General features: G+C 50.5%; 1 protein-coding gene across 2 annotated transcripts in view; it reads left to right on the plus strand.

The window, feature by feature from the left end:
- The first annotated feature begins 745 nt into the window (after nucleotides 1–745).
- LOC138657326 (putative N-acetyltransferase 8B) overlaps nucleotides 746–20,347 on the plus strand; it is a 41,938-nt gene continuing 22,336 nt past the window's right edge. Inside the window, exon 1 of one of the 2 annotated variants that reach the window (XM_069745055.1) lies at nucleotides 746–821. The gene's annotated coding sequence lies outside the window, so the exon portion shown is untranslated. Of the gene's footprint in view, nucleotides 822–6,095; nucleotides 7,418–20,347 lie in introns of those variants that run through there. The other variant, XM_069745057.1, reaches the window with a different exon arrangement.

Raw genomic sequence — 20,347 nt, forward strand, 5'->3', positions numbered from 1 at the left:
TACCACCTCACACCACGCTCAGCATCACCTCACACCATGCTCAGTACCACCTCACACCACGCTCAATACCACCCCCAATATCACCTCAGCTAAACAATGACGTCACCCCCAATATCACCTCACACCACGCTCAGCATCACCTCACACCACCCCCAATATCACCTCAGCTTAAACAATCACAACACCCCCAATATCCAGCTGTGCTTTATTGTCCTGAAGCCTCCTCCATTGAGGTCGGATAGTTAGGGCCTCATCGGCCAAGGCTGCAACTCTATCCACGCTGCACGGCCTGCGCTCCCGGACTTATTCTCGTTATTCTGAGCGGCGCTGGGCAAAAAGCTGTGGGCGGCTGTGCTGGAAGTGACCACAAGATTTCTGTGTACATAGCACAACAGCTCAGGGAAGAAAGAAAGACTATGGGGACTGCAGCTCTAGAGGTGACTGGAGAATAAGACACAATGTAACAGCAGAATAGTGAGTGCAGCTCTGGAGGTGACTGGAGGATAATACACGATGTAACAGCAGAATAGTGAGTGCAGCTCTGGAGTTGACTGGAGGATAATACACGATGTAACAGCAGAATAGTGACTGCAGCTCTGGAGGTGACTGGAGGAGACACAATGTAACAGCAGAACAGCGACCACAGCTCTGGAGGTGAAGGCCAGCGGTTACATTAGGACTCTGTCAGTGACTGCTTCCCTGCAGGGGTTAATAGTGGTGACGTCAGCCGGTTTGGGTCTGGTCCCAGAGCTGCAATCACCTGAGGACGCCCTGATCTCCAGTCCCAGCACTAATCTCTGGTGACAGCTCAGCAGCCACAGGTAAGAGGGGCTCTGACTGGGTGGGAATGCTGGGACTTGTAGTTGGTGTCTGTAGTTCTTACTTTAGACCCAGCAGTCTCTGTCTCCAGATCTTCTGTCACAGCTGGGACTGGACATGGCGTCCTGTGAGCTGCACTAGTGCCCCCCCTGTGCCAGGGCGTGATGCCCCAGGGGTGAGGGCACTAATAATGCCCCGTGAGGGCACCTACCGCAGTCAGACGCTCTGCCCACTTGGGCTTCAGGGACCAGAGGAACATATGTCGTCATGTGCTGCGCTGCTGAAGGGTTAAAGGTCCCAATGTGGCGACATAATAATAATAATAACTGATGTGTAACGAGAACGGTGCGAAGAATAATATTTACAACTACTAATAATCCTGCAGACTGGGGGGACGGCAGCGTGTGACCGAGGCTTTCTATAGAGTGGGGGGTGAAACATCAGCAGTGGTCGGGACTAGTAGATAAATCTGCAGGAGACGTTCACGTCCGGAATCTGCCTGCTACTATAGCAGATTTCACAGGATCGGACCCCCTGATTTGGACTCCCTGGTGATTCCAGCTTTTAAAGGGGACCTGACAGATCCCTTTAGCAATAGATCCACAAATGCTGGAGGACACGGGTCGGACTGGAGTGTTACTCCTACTGACATTTTTTTTCTTTTCCTTCCTTATGCGAACCTCACATTGCTTAATAAAATGGTCAGCCTTACCACAATACAAGCATAGCTCTTCAGAGAACCTCTTCTCCATCTCCTGGAAATGAGAGGACATCGCCCCAAGTTCCATCGGTTCCCCACTGTCAACGGGGCCATCCCAAGAGATGAGGTTCAGCATTATAAGAGCCTTCTCTTCACACTGTCTGCCTCTCAATCTTCTATCCACACGGATAGCTAACTGCATAGCAGTTTCCAAAGTATCAGGTGCAGGATATGCAATGAGCAAATCTTTAACTCTTTCACTCAAACCTGCTAAAAACTGACTCTTGAGCACTTGGTCATTCCACCTGACCTCTGCGGAGCATCGTCTGAACTGGGTGCAATACCTCTCAGCATCCACAGAGCCCTGTTTAAGCCGTCTGTGCTCTGCCTCAGCTGATGTGACCCGATCAGGATCATCATATAACAACCTCATAGCAGAAACAAAATGCTTCTACTGATGTCAGACAAGGATCTTCAGGATGTAATGAAAACGCCCAGATTTGGGGTTCACTTCGCAATAAAGACATAATAATCCCCACACGCTGTAATTCATCCCCTGAGGATCTGGGTCTAAGCCGAATATATAGGAAACATTCATTTTTAAACGTAAAAAAATTCCTGCCCTTTATCAGGGAAAAACATAGGTAATCCTACCTTAGGTTCTTCAGAGCGTGCTCCAGGGAATTACTCATGTGCTGTTGCAGGTCGGCTACTTCCAAAGTTAACCCTTGCAAGCGTTGAGCAAGTTCTTAGACGCTGTTCATATTGCCAGAATCTGGGAGAGGGATTTTTTTGTTTGTTATGTGGCTGGACAAACTGATCTGCAGCTCAGGACTAGGGTAGAAGGGGAACAGCTGACCCTGTACTAGGACTAGGCTGAAACCCTACGATGGAGTGGGCGACCTATTCCTTGTGAAAAGACCCACTGACGTTTTCTAGGCTAAACTCAAAAGAAGACCTACAGGTGGGGGGGGGAGGGGGGGGGGTTCCCCCCCCCGAACTAGGGACTGGAAGCAAAAACAGGTCACCTCCTAGAAGGAAAATAGAGGAAGCTGCAGAAACTAATGGAAAACCAAAAACAAAACTGGTAGAACTGGAGATCCCAGAACTGCACAATATCAAACACAGAAAGCTAACAAGGCACCAAGCCAGAACACAAGCGGATTAAGGGTATGTGCACACCATGCAGATTTGCTGAGGATCCGCTGCTGATTTTTCTGCGCAGAAATGCTGCAGATCCGCACTGTGATGTACAGTACAATGTTAGTTAATGGGAAAAAAAAAAGGCTGTGCAGATGGTGCGGAAAAATCAGTGCGGAATTGCTGCGGATTTCAAAGAAGTGCACGTCACTTCTCTTTTGTGCGGATCTGCAGCGTTTCTGCACCCCTCCATGTTAAAATTCCGCAGTGGCAAAAAACGCACAAAATTTGCAGCAATTCCGCATAAAAAACGCACAAAATCAGCATAAAAACCGCCGGTAAATCCGCGGCTGCAGATTCTGCCAGGAGCTGCGAATTTTGTGCAGAAAATTCTGCGCCTCTTTTCTTACGTGTGCATATAGCCTAACACTGTTGTCCAGCAAGGACTGGGAGGCTGATGCTGGGTAATAAAGGATGCTACAATCACCTGACCTAGGACAAACGCAGCACCAGAGGAAAAAGACCAGAAGCCTGAAAACCACAAAATGGCGGATGGTCAAAACGTAATAGATTCTAACACCGGGGTTGTTTGGTTGCCCCCTGGTCCTTTCTGAAGGGGATTTATCTATATCCCACTTCCCAGTTCCGGTTTGGAACTTGCAGCTCTCTGGCGCCCCCTCACCCTCAGGTCAGACTGGGTACTGCACCTAGGATAATTAGTCATAGTAACATAGTAACATAGTTAGTAAGGCCGAAAAAAGACATTTGTCCATCCAGTTCAGCCTATATTCCATCATAATAAATATCCAGATCTACGTCCTTCTACAGAACCTAATAATTGTATGATACAATATTGTTCTGCTCCAGGAAGACATCCAGGCCTCTCTTGAACCCCTCGACTGAGTTCGCCATCACCACCTCCTCAGGCAAGCAATTCCAGATTCTCACTGCCCTAACAGTAAAGAATCCTCTTCTATGTTGGTGGAAAAACCTTCTCTCCTCCAGACGCAAAGAATGCCCCCTTGTGCCCGTCACCTTCCTTGGTATAAACAGATCCTCAGCGAGATATTTGTATTGTCCCCTTATATACTTATACATGGTTATTAGATCGCCCCTCAGTCGTCTTTTTTCTAGACTAAATAATCCTAATTTTGCTAATATATCTGGGTATTGTAGTTCTCCCATCCCCTTTATTAATTTTGTTGCCCTCCTTTGTACTCTCTCTAGTTCCATTATATCCTTCCTGAGCACCGGTGCCCAAAACTGGACACAGTACTCCATGTGCGGTTTAACTAGGGATTTATACAGAGGCAGTATAATGCTCTCATCATGTGTATCCAGACCTCTTTTAATGCACCCCATGATCCTGTTTGCCTTGGCAGCTGCTGCCTGGCACTGGCTGCTCCAGGTAAGTTTATCATTAACTAGGATCCCCAAGTCATTCTCCCTGTCAGATTTACCCAGTGGTTTCCCATTCAGTGTGTAATGGTGATATTGATTCCTTCTTCCCATGTGTATAACCTTACATTTGTCATTGTTAAACCTCATCTGCCACCTAGTCGCCTTACCTTGTACTGGCTAATGGGCATGCTGCAGCGAGGGCGATATAACTACTCCCACTCAGGTGGGAACAATAATTATCAACGCCGTCATCGCTACAAAGCCTCCCAAACACACAGGACAAATTTCGCTGCCACCAGCTCCGATTTCTTAATTATTAACAGGTCCGGAGCCAACCCAGATTAGTAGCGTAATTCAGCTCAGAGGACGTGACCGTACATTATAGAGGAAGGAAAGACAAAGCTAGGTATAAAAAGGTATTATAAAGAAGACAAGCATCGTATGTACAGTACAATTACAAATAAAATGGGATTAAAGTTAAAGAGGACATTTACATTGCGTTCAGATCATTTCATCTCATGGCTGACCATGTGCTGTGGGGGATGGGTGACACATCTAGATGCATATCACACATCTGTATAGCAGCTAGACCCCAGGCAAAAGACTCTGGTAGATAGCCGCTTCACTGAATCCTCCCCTTTCTTAGAGTTATGACAAACCATTTTTTATACATAGCTCGCTGTATAAACCTCGTATACGAACGACACAATGATGACGATGGGCACCACGTCGGGGGAAATCTTTGAAGTGTAAACACGGCGTAGTTACATGACCCGCTTATGGAGAAACGCAATCCTTGCACTCGTTGGAATTAGCTCCTAGCGATTTCCGTGAGCTGTAAATCTCTCGATGGACATCCGGAATATATAATCCTTATATCTTCAGCCCGGATCGGTGCCAATATACATAACCTTAAAAGAACAATAGAATCCCATGCTTGCTGTACCGGTTTCAGCCAGTATCAGGTGGGAGGGGGGGAATGAGGAGTTTTACACAGAGTCTGGTGTTCACAGCTCAAAGCCATAAAAATTCTTCAGCGAAGCTGGCAGGCTCGTCTCACATTATGGCTGTATAGCAGGGGGAGGGAGTAAGAGTGGCTTAGAATTCCATCCTTGTGCTGGCAGGCAGAGGAAACTGCAGCTGAGAGCACTGTATGTGTAATTGAAGTAATCAGAACTGCTTTCTATTTCCTGACAAGGTGCAGGGATGGTGAAGAGGTGCAGGGATGGTGGAGAGGTGCAGGGATGGTGGAGAGGTGCAGGGATGGTGGAGAGGTGCAGGGATGGAGGAGAGGTGCAAGGATGCTGAAGAAACCGTTCAGCATCACAGGGAGGTGAGCACTCAAAGGGTTTTATGAGTCTTCTAGACGATAGAACCGAGATAGACAATCGTTATTGGTAAAAGTGTTCTGCTTCTCGTGTCAGCACCTCCATCACTGTGTCACAGCCTCTGTGTCGTCTATGTGGCAGCCATGCTCTGTTCTAGCTGTTTGCACTTTGCACACACTTTCTCACTAATCTTCTTCATTGTTGTGTATCGGTCCATGGCAGCAGTTTCCAGACGTTCTGAGGTGGTTCTCCTCTTCCTCGCCTCCATTGGGTGAAGTAGAGTATTACTCTCCCCCACTTACTCGCTAGCTGTTGTGCAGGCTTTCTCTGCAGCACTGCTCTTTCCATTACCTTCTTGGTTGCATAGCTAATGACTAATGGCAGGAAGACACTACTTACCCTCAGGATGATATCAGGGGCTATAGGGCCCCTCTGGCTTTTACTCCCTCTGACCTCTGAGCCAGCCCAGTCACCAACAACGTCAGTCCATAACCCTGTGCTGGTGGTACCTCAGATACTACAACACTATCTCAGACCACCCAGTGCTGGGCACTTCTGGACCTGGTGTGCTTCTCCCATTTAATGAATAGATCAGACGTCATCACTCCCTCCCTCCTCCATGTGGTGGAACACAAATGGCATTAATATTCTGGCACTGGTGCGGCCATAATAGCGCCTGAACCCCCGTCACAGCAATGATGGCGCTGGTCCTGGTCATAAGTCCATTGAATGTTCCATGGGGTCACAGGTGTGTGACTCTCCTCTCCGCTGAGCGGCCGGGGAGTGACCTCAGTTCCTGGAATTATTAGGATGCAGTTAATATATTAATAGACCGGGGTAGAAAGGACGGGGCCCAGACAGTCACTCCAGACAGTGCGCATTAATGATTACTGGAGGCTTTAAGAGCTGGATAGAGTCCTGTCCCCAAACTGCAGACCAAGGCGCGAGCTGCAGCCCCCGAAGCCACAGGTCCCCTCAGGCTCTCCGAGCACCAGAAGGCCCAGAAGTACCTGAAGCCACAGAAGCCCCCGAGCTCCCTAAGCACCAGAAGGCACAAAAGCCAACAAAGCTACAGAAGCCCCCGAAGCTCTCCGAGCACCAGAAAGCACAGAAGCCAACAAAGCCACAGAAGCCCCCGAAGCTCTCCGAGCACCAGAAGGCATAGAAGCCAACAAAGCCACAGAAGCCCCCGAAGCTCTCCGTGCACCAGAAAGCACAGAAGCCAACAAAGCCACAGAAGCCCCCGAAGCTCTCCGTGCACCAGAAAGCACAGAAGCCAACAAAGCCACAGAAGCCCCCGAAGCTCTCCGTGCACCAGAAAGCACAGAAGTACCTGAAGCCACAGAAGCCCCCCGAGCTCCCTAAGCACCAGAAGGCACAGAAGCCAACAAAGCCACAGAAGCCCCCGAAGCTCTCCGTGCACCAGAAGGCACAGAAGCCAACAAAGCCACAGAAGCCCCCGAAGCTCTCCGTGCACCAGAAAGCACAGAAGCCAACAAAGCCACAGAAGCCCCCGAAGCTCTCCGTGCACCAGAAGGCACAGAAGCCAACAAAGCCACAGAAGCCCCCGAAGCTCTCCGTGCACCAGAAGGCACAGAAGCCAACAAAGCCACAGAAGCCCCCGAAGCTCTCCGTGCACCAGAAGGCACAGAAGCCAACAAAGCCACAGAAGCCCCCGAAGCTCTCCGTGCACCAGAAAGCACAGAAGCCAACAAAGCCACAGAAGCCCCCGAAGCTCTCCGTGCACCAGAAAGCACAGAAGTACCTGAAGCCACAGAAGCCCCCGAAGCTCTCCGTGCACCAGAAGGCACAGAAGCCAACAAAGCCACAGAAGCCCCCGAAGCTCTCCGAGCACCAGAAGGCATAGAAGCCAACAAAGCCACAGAAGCCCCCGAAGCTCTCCGTGCACCAGAAGGCACAGAAGCCAACAAAGCCACAGAAGCCCCCGAAGCTCTCCGAGCACCAGAAGGCATAGAAGCCCTCTGAGCATCAGAAAACCCAGAATCTCCTGAAGCCCTCGGAGCCCCAGGTTTGTCACATCTCTATTTGCCGTTGACCTGCGGATCCTTCCTGCGCTTCTCCCCATCCTTCCTGCGCTTCTCCCCATCCTTCCTGCGCTTCTCCCCCCATCCTTCCTGCGCTTCTCCCCCCATCCTTCCTGCACTTCTCCCCATCCTTCCTGCGCTTCTCCCCATCCTTCCTGCGCTTCACCCCATCCTTCCTGCGCTTCTCCCCATCCTTCCTGCGCTTCTCCCCCCATCCTTCCTGCGCTTCTCCCCCCATCCTTCCTGCCCTTCTCCCCATCCTTCCTGCGCTTCTCCCCATCCTTCCTGCGCTTCTCCCCATCCTTCCTGCGCTTCTCCCCATCCTTCCTGCGCTTCTCCCCCCATCCTTCCTGCACTTCTCCCCATCCTTCCTGCGCTTCTCCCCATCCTTCCTGCGCTTCTCCCCCCATCCTTCCTGCACTTCTCCCCATCCTTCCTGCGCTTCTCCCCCATCCGTCCTGCGCTTCTCCCCATCCTTCCTGCGCTTCTCCCCATCCTTCCTGCGCTTCTCCCCCATCCTTCCTGCGCTTCTCCCCATCCTTCCTGCGCTTCTCCCCCCATCCTTCCTGCGCTTCTCCCCCATCCTTCCTGCGCTTCTCCCCATCCTTCCTGCGCTTCTCCCCATCCTTCCTGCGCTTCTCCCCCCATCCTTCCTGCACTTCTCCCCATCCTTCCTGCGCTTCTCCCCATCCTTCCTGCGCTTCTCCCCCATCATAGTAACATAGTAACATAGTTAGTAAGGCCGAAAAAAGACATTTGTCCATCCAGTTCAGCCTATATTCCATCATAATAAATCCCCAGATCTACGTCCTTCTACAGAACCTAACAATTGTATGATACAATATTGTTCTGCTCCAGGAAGACATCCAGGCCTCTCTTGAACCCCTCGACTGAGTTAGCCATCACCACCTCCTCAGGCAAGCAATTCCAGATTCTCACTGCCCTAACAGTAAAGAATCCTCTTCTATGTTGGTGGAAAAACCTTCTCTCCTCCAGACGCAAAGAATGCCCCCTTGTGCCCGTCACCTTCCTTGGTATAAACAGATCCTCAGCGAGATATTTGTATTGTCCCCTTATATACTTATACATGGTTATTAGATCGCCCCTCAGTCGTCTTTTTTCTAGACTAAATAATCCTAATTTCGCTAATCTATCTGGGTATTGTAGTTCTCCCATCCCCTTTATTAATTTTGTTGCCCTCCTTTGTACTCTCTCTAGTTCCATTATATCCTTCCTGAGCACCGGTGCCCAAAACTGGACACAGTACTCCATGTGCGGTCTAACTAGGGATTTGTACAGAGGCAGTATAATGCTCTCATCATGTGTATCCAGACCTCTTTAAATGCACCCCATGATCCTGTTTGCCTTGGCAGCTGCTGCCTGGCACTGGCTGCTCCAGGTAAGATTATCATTAACTAGGATCCCCAAGTCCTTCTCCCTGTCAGATTTACCCAGTGGTTTCCCGTTCAGTGTGTAATGGTGATATTGATTCCTTCTTCCCATGTGTATAACCTTACATTTATCATTGTTAAACCTCATCTGCCACCTTTCAGCCCAAGTTTCCAACTTATCCAGATCCATCTGTAGCAGAATACTATCTTCTCTTGTATTAACTGCTTTACATAGTTTTGTATCATCTGCAAATATCGATATTTTACTGTGTAAACCTTCTACCAGATCATTAATGAATATGTTGAAGAGAACAGGTCCCAATACTGACCCCTGCGGTACCCCACTGGTCACAGCGACCCAGTTAGAGACTATACCATTTATAACCACCCTCTGCTTTCTATCACTAAGCCAGTTACTAACCCATTTACACACATTTTCCCCCAGACCAAGCATTCTCATTTTGTGTACCAACCTCTTGTGCGGCACGGTATCAAACGCTTTGGAAAAATCGAGATATACCACGTCCAATGACTCACCGTGGTCCAGCCTATAGCTTACCTCTTCATAAAAACTGATTAGATTGGTTTGACAGGAGCGATTTCTCATAAACCCATGCTGATATGGAGTTAAACAGTTATTCTCATTGAGATAATCCAGAATAACATCCCTCAGAAACCCTTCAAATATTTTACCAACAATAGAGGTTAGACTTACTGGCCTATAATTTCCAGGTTCACTTTTAGAGCCCTTTTTGAATATTGGCACCACATTTGCTATGCGCCAATCCTGCGGAACAGACCCTGTCGCTATAGAGTCCCTAAAAATAAGAAATAATGGTTTATCTATTACATTACTTAGTTCTCTTAGTACTCGTGGGTGTATGCCATCCGGACCCGGCGATTTATCTATTTTAATCTTATTTAGCCAGTTTCGCACCTCTTCTTGGGTTAGATTGGTGACCCTTAATATAGGGTTTTCATTGTTTCTTGGGATTTCACCTAGCATTTCATTTTTCACCATGAATACCGTGGAGAAGAAGGTGTTTAATATGTTAGCTTTTTCCTCGTCATCTACAACCATTCTTTCCTCACTATTTTTTAAGGGGCCTACATTTTCAGTTTTTATTCTTTTACTATTGATATAGTTGAAGAACAGTTTGGGATTAGTTTTACTCTCCTTAGCAATGTGCTTCTCTGTTTCCTTTTTGGCAGCTTTAATTAGTTTTTTAGATAAAGTATTTTTCTCCCTATAGTTTTTTAGAGCTTCAATGGTGCCATCCTGCTTTAGTAGTGCAAATGCTTTCTTTTTACTGTTAATTGCCTGTCTTACTTCTTTGTTTAGCCACATTGGGTTTTTCCTATTTCTAGTCCTTTTATTCCCTCAAGGTATAAACCGCTTACACTGCCTATTTAGGATGTTCTTAAACATTTCCCATTTATTATCTGTATTCTTATTTCTGAGGATATTGTCCCAGTCTACCAGATTAAGGGCATCTCTAAGCTGGTCAAACTTTGCCTTCCTAAAGTTCAGTGTTTTTGTGACTCCCTGACAAGTCCCCCTAGTGAAAGACAGGTGAAACTGTACAATATTGTGGTCGCTATTTCCTAGATGCCCGACCACCTGCAGATTTGTTATTCTGTCAGGTCTATTAGATAGTATTAGGTCTAAAAGTGCTGCTCCTCTGGTTGGATTCTGCACCAATTGTGAAAGCTAATTTTTCTTGGTTATTAGCAGAAACCTGTTGCCTTTATGGGTTTCACAGGTTTCTGTTTCCCAGTTAATATCCGGGTAGTTAAAGTCCCCCATAACCAGGACCTCATTATGGGTTGCAGCTTCATCTATCTGCTTTAGAAGTAGACTTTCCATGGTTTCTGTTATATTTGGGGGTTTGTAACAGACCCCAATGAGAATTTTGTTACCATTTTTCCCTCCATGAATTTCGACCCATATGGACTCGACATCCTCATTTCCTTCGCTAATATCCTCCCTTAAAGTGGACTTTAGACAAGACTTTACATCCTTCCTGCGCTTCTCCTCATCCTTCCTGCGCTTCTCCCCATCCTTCCTGCGCTTCTCCCCCATCCTTCCTGCGCTTCTCCCCCATCCTTCCTGCGCTTCTCCCCATCCTTCCTGCGCTTCTCCCCCCATCCTTCCTGCGCTTCTCCCCCATCCTTCCTGCGCTTCTCCCCATCCTTCCTGCGCTTCTCCCCCATCCTTCCTGCGCTTCTCCCCCCATCCTTCCTGCGCTTCTCCCCCATCCTTCCTGCGCTTCTCCCCCATCCTTCCTGCGCTTCTCCCCATCCTTCCTGCGCTTCTCCCCCATCCTTCCTGCGCTTCTCCCCCATCCTTCCTGCGCTTCTCCCCCATCCTTCCTGCGCTTCTCCCCCATCCTTCCTGCGCTTCTCCCCCATCCTTCCTGCACTTCTCCCCCCATCCTTCCTGCGCTTCTCCCCCATCCTTCCTGCGCTTCTCCCCATCCTTCCTGCGCTTCTCCCCATCCTTCCAGCGCTTCTCCCCCCATCCTTCCTGCGCTTCTCCCCCATCCTTCCAGCGCTTCTCCCCCCAGCCTTCCTGCGCTTCTCCCCCCATCCTTCCTGCGCTTCTCCCCCATCCTTCCTGAGCTTCTCCCCATCCTTCCTGCGCTTCTCCCCCATCCTTCCTGCGCTTCTCCCCATCCTTCCTGCGCTTCTCCCCATCCTTCCTGCGCTTCTCCCCATCCTTCCTGCGCTTCTCCCCCCATCCTTCCTGCACTTCTCCCCATCCTTCCTGCGCTTCTCCCCATCCTTCCTGCGCTTCTCCCCCATCCTTCCTGCGCTTCTCCCCCCATCCTTCCTGCGCTTCTCCCCATCCTTCCTGCGCTTCTCCCCCATCCTTCCTGCGCTTCTCCCCATCCTTCCTGCGCTTCTCCCCATCCTTCCTGCGCTTCTCCCCATCCTTCCTGCGCTTCTCCCCATCCTTCCTGCGCTTCTCCCCATCCTTCCTGCGCTTCTCCCCATCCTTCCTGCGCTTCTCCCCCATCCTTCCTGCGCTTCTCCCCATCCTTCCTGCGCTTCTCCCCATCCTTCCTGCGCTTCTCCCCATCCTTCCTGCGCTTCTCCCCATCCTTCCTGCGCTTCTCCCCCCATCCTTCCTGCGCTTCTCCCCCATCCTTCCTGCGCTTCTCCCCATCCTTCCTGCGCTTCTCTCCATCCTTCCTGCGCTTCTCCCCCCATCCTTCCTGCGCTTCTCCCCCATCCTTCCTGCGCTTCTCCCCCATCCTTCCTGCGCTTCTCCCCATCCTTCCTGCGCTTCTCCCCCATCCTTCCTGCGCTTCTCCCCCCATCCTTCCTGCGCTTCTCCCCCATCCTTCCTGCGCTTCTCCCCATCCTTCCTGCGCTTCTCCCCCATCCTTCCTGCGCTTCTCCTCATCCTTCCTGCGCTTCTCCCCATCCTTCCTGCGCTTCTCCCCCATCCTTTCTGCGCTTCTCCCCCATCCTTCCTGCGCTTCTCCCCCATCCTTCCTGCGCTTCTCCCCATCCTTCCTGCGCTTCTCCCCATCCTTCCTGCGCTTCTCCCCCCATCCTTCCTGCGCTTCTCCCCCATCCTTCCTGCGCTTCTCCCCCATCCTTCCTGCGCTTCTCCCCATCCTTCCTGCGCTTCTCCCCCATCCTTCCTGCGCTTCTCCCCCCATCCTTCCTGCGCTTCTCCCCATCCTTCCTGCGCTTCTCCCCCCATCCTTCCTGCACTTCTCCCCATCCTTCCTGCGCTTCTCCCCATCCTTCCTGCGCTTCTCCCCCATCCTTCCTGCGCTTCTCCTCATCCTTCCTGCGCTTCTCCCCATCCTTCCTGCGCTTCTCCCCCATCCTTCCTGCGCTTCTCCCCCATCCTTCCTGCGCTCCTCCCCCATCCTTCCTGCGCTTCTCCCCATCCTTCCTGCGCTTCTCCCCCATCCTTCCTGCGCTTCTCCCCCATCCTTCCTGCGCTTCTCCCCCATCCTACCTGCGCTTCTCCCCCATCCTTCCTACGCTTCACCCCATCCTTCCTGCGCTTCTCCCCATCCTTCCTACGCTTCTCCCCATCCTTCCTGCGCTTCTCCCCATCCTTCCTGCGCTTCTCCCCCATCCTTCCTGCGCTTCTCCCCATCCTTCCTGCGCTTCTCCCCCATCCTTCCTGCGCTTCTCCCCCATCCTTCCTACGCTTCACCCCATCCTTCCTGCGCTTCTCCCCATCCTTCCTACGCTTCTCCCCCATCCTTCCTGCGCTTCTCCCCCATCCTTCCTGCGCTTCTCCCCCATCCTTCCTGCGCTTCTCCCCCATCCTTCATGCGCTTCACCCCATCCCTCCTGCGCTTCTCCCCATCCTTCCTGCGCTTCTCCCCATCCTTCCTGCGCTTCTCCCCCATCCTTCCTGCGCTTCTCCCCCATCCTTCCTGCGCTTCTCCTCCATCATTACTGCGCTTCTCCCCCATCCTTCCTGCGCTTCTCCCCATTTTTCCTGCACTTCTCCCCCTCCTTCCTACGCTTCTCCCCCATCATTACTGCGCTTCTACCCATCCTTCCTGCGCTTCTCCCCATCCTTCCTACGCTTCTCCCCCATCATTACTGCGCTTCTCCCCCATCCTTCCTGCGCTTCTCCCCATTCTTCCTGCGCTTCTCCCCCTCCTTCCTATGCTTCTCCCCCATCATTACTGCGCTTCTCCCCCATCCTTCCTGCGCTTCTCCCCATTCTTCCTGCACTTCTCCCCATTCTTCCTGCGCTTCTCCCCATCCTTCCTTCGCTTCTCCCCATCCTTCCTGCGCTTCTCCCCCCATCCTTCCTGCGCTTCTCCCCCATCCTTCCTGCGCTTCTCCCCCATCCTTCCTGCGCTTCTCCCCATCCTTCCTGCGCTTCTCCCCCATCCTTCCTGCGCTTCTCCCCCCATCCTTCCTGCGCTTCTCCCCATCCTTCCTGCGCTTCTCCCCCCATCCTTCCTGCACTTCTCCCCATCCTTCCTGCGCTTCTCCCCATCCTTCCTGCGCTTCTCCCCCATCCTTCCTGCGCTTCTCCTCATCCTTCCTGCGCTTCTCCCCATCCTTCCTGCGCTTCTCCCCCATCCTTCCTGCGCTTCTCCCCCATCCTTCCTGCGCTCCTCCCCCATCCTTCCTGCGCTTCTCCCCATCCTTCCTGCGCTTCTCCCCCATCCTTCCTGCGCTTCTCCCCCATCCTTCCTGCGCTTCTCCCCCATCCTACCTGCGCTTCTCCCCCATCCTTCCTACGCTTCACCCCATCCTTCCTGCGCTTCTCCCCATCCTTCCTACGCTTCTCCCCATCCTTCCTGCGCTTCTCCCCATCCTTCCTGCGCTTCTCCCCCATCCTTCCTGCGCTTCTCCCCATCCTTCCTGCGCTTCTCCCCCATCCTTCCTGCGCTTCTCCCCCATCCTTCCTACGCTTCACCCCATCCTTCCTGCGCTTCTCCCCATCCTTCCTACGCTTCTCCCCCATCCTTCCTGCGCTTCTCCCCCATCCTTCCTGCGCTTCTCCCCCATCCTTCCTGCGCTTCTCCCCCATCCTTCATGCGCTTCACCCCATCCCTCCTGCGCTTCTCCCCATCCTTCCTGCGCTTCTCCCCATCCTTCCTGCGCTTCTCCCCCATCCTTCCTGCGCTTCTCCCCCATCCTTCCTGCGCTTCTCCTCCATCATTACTGCGCTTCTCCCCCATCCTTCCTGCGCTTCTCCCCATTTTTCCTGCACTTCTCCCCCTCCTTCCTACGCTTCTCCCCCATCATTACTGCGCTTCTACCCATCCTTCCTGCGCTTCTCCCCATCCTTCCTACGCTTCTCCCCCATCATTACTGCGCTTCTCCCCCATCCTTCCTGCGCTTCTCCCCATTCTTCCTGCGCTTCTCCCCCTCCTTCCTATGCTTCTCCCCCATCATTACTGCGCTTCTCCCCCATCCTTCCTGCGCTTCTCCCCATTCTTCCTGCACTTCTCCCCATTCTTCCTGCGCTTCTCCCCATCCTTCCTTCGCTTCTCCCCCATCCTTCCTGCGCTTCTCCCGGGATTTTCTCACTTTCTTGTGTCACTTTGTGATTTGGAGGCAGAATTCTGTCAGTGTAAAAATGTATTGGCTCCTAGAAGCCAGATAAAAGTGTCTGTGCCCCAAGAGCAGCAATCTGAAGTGTAATACAGGGGTCCCGTCACAATATATCGATCTAACATTCATCACAGACAATATGCAGAGAATGACTGAGGACGTCTGCACTTAGTGACATCAGGTCGGATCCAGACGCTTCTGACAGGTTTTATAGTGAACCGTGAGAACAGAGGGCTGCCGCCATCCCCTCCAGAGCAGCACTCTCGCCAGCTCCGTCCCCTCCAGAGTAGCACTCACCAGTGCCGTCTCCTCCAGAGCAGCACTCATCAGCGCCGTCTCCGCCAGAGCAGCACTCACCAGCGCCGTCTCCTCCAGAGCAGCACTCACCAGCTCCCTCCATCTTGGTTCACACAGGGATAAGGCCAAAAGAAAAGGAAAAAAAAAAAGAGCGTCTCATCGAATGCTGAACATACAGAGGACAGTGGGAGCAGCGCTCCTCCCCTGTCCACAATGTGCGGCGATACCGATCCATCCCGATATAACCGAGCAGCCAGAATGGATCATGTCACCGCACGTCAGGAGGTCTTAGGCTATGTGCACACGTAGGTTCGGGTCCCCGCGGGTTCTCCCGCAGCGGATTTGATAAATCTGCAGGGCAAACCCGCTGCGGTTATCCCTGCAGATTTATCGCGGTTTGTGTTGCGGGTTCCGCTGCGGGTTTTACTCCTACACTTGTTTTGCTATTGATGCTGCATATGCAGCATCAATAGTAATGTTAAAAATAATTTAAAAAAATGGTTATACTCACCCCCCGACGTCCCGATCTCCTCGTCGCTGCACGCGGCGGTCCGGTTCCAAAGATGGTATGCGACAAGGACCTTCGTGACGTCATGGTCATGTGACCGCAACATCATCGCAGGCCCTGCTCGCACAGCAACCCTGCGAGCGGACGGCCGCGTGCAGCGCTGAGAGGTGAGTATATCATTATTTTTTATTTTAATTCTGTTTTTTTTACCACAAATATGGTTCCCAGGGCCTGGAGGAGAGTCTCCTCTCCTCCACCCCGGGTACCATCCGCACATTATCCGCTTACTTCCCGCATCGTGGGCATAGCCCCATGCGGGAAGTAAGCGGATCAATGCATTAGTATGTGTGCAGAATTGCTGCGATTCTGCACAAAGAAGTGACATGCTGCGGATTGTAAACCGCTGCGTTCCCACACGTTTTTTCCGCAGCATGTGCACAACATTTTCAGTTTCCCATAGGTTTACATTGAACAGTAACCTCATGGGAAACTGCTGCGGATCCGCAGCTGCAGAAACGCTGCAGATCTGCAGCAAAATCCGCACCGTGTGCACATAGCCTTATAGTGAAGCTTTTTTTTGTTTTCAATGCCACGATCTACACATAGAAACAGTCCTCATATCTAGAAGTTTTCAGCCTGTCTATTAAGCCAAATATTAGGCTGCTGCTCCGAACAAATCACTTCTCAGTGATAACACTATTCATAATGGATGTCACAGCTCACCTCCTCCTTCTGTATAATGACTGATAACACCTCTATATACAGTAGATAACACAGGATCCATCATTCACAATAGATGTCACAGCTCACCTCCTCCTCCTGTACAATGACTGATAACACCTCTATATACAGGAGATAACAAAGGATCCACCATTCACAATAGATGATATCACAGCTCTCCTCCTCCTGTGCAATGACTGATAACACCTCTATATACAGTAGATAACACAGGATCCATCATTCACAATAGGTGATATCACAGCTCTCCTCCTCCTCCTGTACAATGACTGATAACACCTCTATATACAGGAGATAACACAGGATCCACCATTCACAATAGATGATATCACAGCTCACCTCCTCCTCCTCCTGTACAATGACTGATAACACCTCTATATACAGTAGATAACACAGGATCCATCATTCACAATAGGTGATGTCACAGGCCACCTCCTCCTCCTGTACAATGACTGATAACACCCCTATATACAGCGGATAACACAGGATCCACCATTCACAATAGGTGATATCACAGCTCTCCTCCTCATCCTGTACAATGACTGATAACACCTCTATATACAGTAGATAACACAGGATCCACCATTCACAATAGTTGATGTCACAGCTCACCTCCTCTTCCTGTACAATGACTGATAACACCTCTATATACAGGAGATCACACAGGATCCACCATTCACAATAGATAATGTCACAGCTCACCTCCCCCTCCTGTACAATGACTGATAACACCTCTATATACAGTAGATAACACAGGATCCATCATTCACAATAGGTGATATCACAGCTCACCTCCTCGTCCTGTACAATGACTGATAACACCTCTATATACAGTAGATAACTGTTATGTTTGCTAATGACAGGTGTTATGAAGGCAATCCAGAAACACAGTGTGCTTAGCGATCAGAGCGCACACAGTGATCTGACAAATACCCAAAAATACAAGAACGAGCTCTGAGACGTGGAAACTCTGTAGACTGCACACCTGATCCTATCCTAAACACAACTAAAAGCGGCTGTGGATTGCGCCTAACAACTACCTAGGCAACTCGGCACAGCCTAAGAAACTAGCTAGCCTGAAGATAGAAAAATAGGCCTGACTTGCCCCAGAGAAATTCCCCAAAGGAAAAGGCAGCCCCCCACATATAATGACTGTGAGTAAGATGAAAAGACAAAACGTAGGGATGAAATAGATTCAGCAAAGTCGGGCCCGATATTCTAGGACAGAGCGAGGACAGTAAAGCGAACTTTGCAGTCTACAAAAAACCCTAAAGCAAAACCACGCAAAGGGGGCAAAAAAAAACCCACCGTGCCGAACTAACGGCACGGCGGTACACCCTTTGCGTCTCAGAGCTTCCAGCAAAACAAAAGACAAGCTGGACAGAAAAAAAGCAACAAAAAAGCAAAAAGCACTTAGCTATACAGAGCAGCAGGTCACAGGAACAATCAGGAGAAGCTCAGAACCAACACTGAAACATTGACAAGGAGCAAGGATAGCAGCATCAGGCGGAGTTAAGTAATGAAGCAGTTAACGAGCTCACCAGAACACCTGAGGGAGGAAGCTCAGAAGCTGCAGTACCACTTGTGACCACAGGAGTGAATTCAGCCACAGAATTCACAACAGTACCCCCCCCTTGAGGAGGGGTCACCGAACCCTCACCAGAGCCCCCAGGCCGACCAGGATGAGCCGCATGAAAGGCACGAACAAGATCGGAAGCATGAACATCAGAGGCAAAAACCCAGGAATTATCTTCCTGAGCATAACCCTTCCATTTAACCAGATACTGGAGTTTCCGTCTAGAAACACGAGAATCCAAAATCTTCTCCACAATATACTCCAATTCCCCCTCCACCAAAACCGGGGCAGGAGGCTCAACAGATGGAACCATAGGTGCCACGTATCTCCGCAACAACGACCTATGGAATACATTATGTATGGAAAAGGAGTCTGGGAGGGTCAAACGAAAAGACACAGGATTGAGAACCTCAGAAATCCTATACGGACCAATAAAACGAGGTTTAAATTTAGGAGAGGAAACCTTCATAGGAATATGACGAGAAGATAACCAAACCAGATCCCCAACACGAAGTCGGGGACCCACACGGCGTCTGCGATTAGCGAAAAGTTGAGCTTTCTCCTGGGACAAGATCAAATTGTCCACTACCTGAGTCCAGATCTGCTGCAACCTATCCACCACAGAATCCACACCAGGACAGTCCGAAGACTCAAGCTGTCCTGAAGAGAAACGAGGATGGAACCCAGAATTGCAAAAAAATGGAGAAACCAAGGTAGCCGAGCTGGCCCGATTATTAAGGGCGAACTCAGCCAACGGCAAAAAGGACACCCAATCATCCTGGTCTGCAGAAACAAAACATCTCAGATATGTTTCCAAGGTCTGATTGGTTCGTTCGGTCTGGCCATTAGTCTGAGGATGGAAAGCCGAGGAAAAGGATAGGTCAATGCCCATCCTACCACAAAAGGCTCGCCAGAACCTTGAAACAAACTGGGAACCTCTGTCAGAAACAATATTCTCAGGAATGCCATGCAACCGAACCACATGCTGAAAGAACAAAGGTACCAAATCAGAGGAGGAAGGCAATTTAGCCAAGGGCACCAGATGGACCATTTTAGAAAAGCGATCACAGACCACCCAAATGACTGACATCTTTTGAGAAACGGGAAGGTCAGAAATGAAATCCATCGAAATATGTGTCCAAGGCCTCTTTGGGACCGGCAAGGGCAAAAGCAACCCACTGGCACGAGAACAGCAGGGCTTAGCCCTAGCACAAATCCCACAGGACTGCACAAAAGTACGTACATCCCGTGACAGAGATGGCCACCAGAAGGATCTAGCCACTAACTCTCTGGTACCAAAGATTCCAGGATGACCAGCCAACACCGAACAATGAAGTTCAGAGATAAGTTTATTAGTCCACCTATCAGGGACGAACAGTTTCTCTGCTGGACAACGATCAGGTTTATTCGCCTGAAATTTTTGCAGCACCCGCCGCAAATCAGGGGAGATGGCAGACACAATGACTCCTTCCTTGAGGATACCCGCTGGCTCAGATAAACCCGGAGAGTCAGGCACAAAACTCCTAGACAGAGCATCCGCCTTCACATTTTTAGAGCCCGGAAGGTACGAAATCACAAAGTCGAAGCGGGCAAAAAATAACGACCAACGGGCCTGTCTAGGATTCAAGCGCTTGGCAGACTCGAGATAAGTCAAGTTCTTATGATCAGTCAATACCACCACGCGATGCTTAGCTCCTTCAAGCCAATGACGCCACTCCTCGAATGCCCACTTCATGGCCAGCAACTCTCGATTGCCCACATCATAATTACGCTCAGCGGGCGAAAACTTCCTGGAAAAGAAAGCACATGGTTTCATCACTGAGCAATCAGAACCTCTCTGTGACAAAACCGCCCCTGCTCCAATCTCAGAAGCATCAACCTCGACCTGGAACGGAAGAGAAACATCTGGCTGACACAACACAGGGGCAGAACAAAAACGACGCTTCAACTCCTGAAAAGCTTCCACGGCAGCAGAAGACCAATTAACCAAATCAGCACCCTTCTTGGTCAAATCGGTCAATGGTTTGGCAATGCTAGAAAAATTACAGATGAAGCGACGATAAAAATTAGCAAAGCCCAGGAACTTTTGCAGACTTTTCAGAGATGTCGGCTGAATCCAATCCTGGATGGCTTGGACCTTAACTGGATCCATCTCGATAGTAGAAGGGGTAAAGATGAACCCCAAAAATGAAACTTTCTGCACACCGAAGAGACACTTTGATCCCTTCACAAACAAAGAGTTAGAACGCAGGACCTGAAAAACCATTCTGACCTGCTTCACATGAGACTCCCAATCATCTGAGAAGATCAAAATGTCATCCAAGTAAACAATCAGGAATTTATCCAGATA

This window comes from Ranitomeya imitator, chromosome 1, assembly GCF_032444005.1.
Source record: "Ranitomeya imitator isolate aRanImi1 chromosome 1, aRanImi1.pri, whole genome shotgun sequence".
Classification (NCBI taxonomy): Eukaryota; Metazoa; Chordata; class Amphibia; order Anura; family Dendrobatidae; genus Ranitomeya; species Ranitomeya imitator.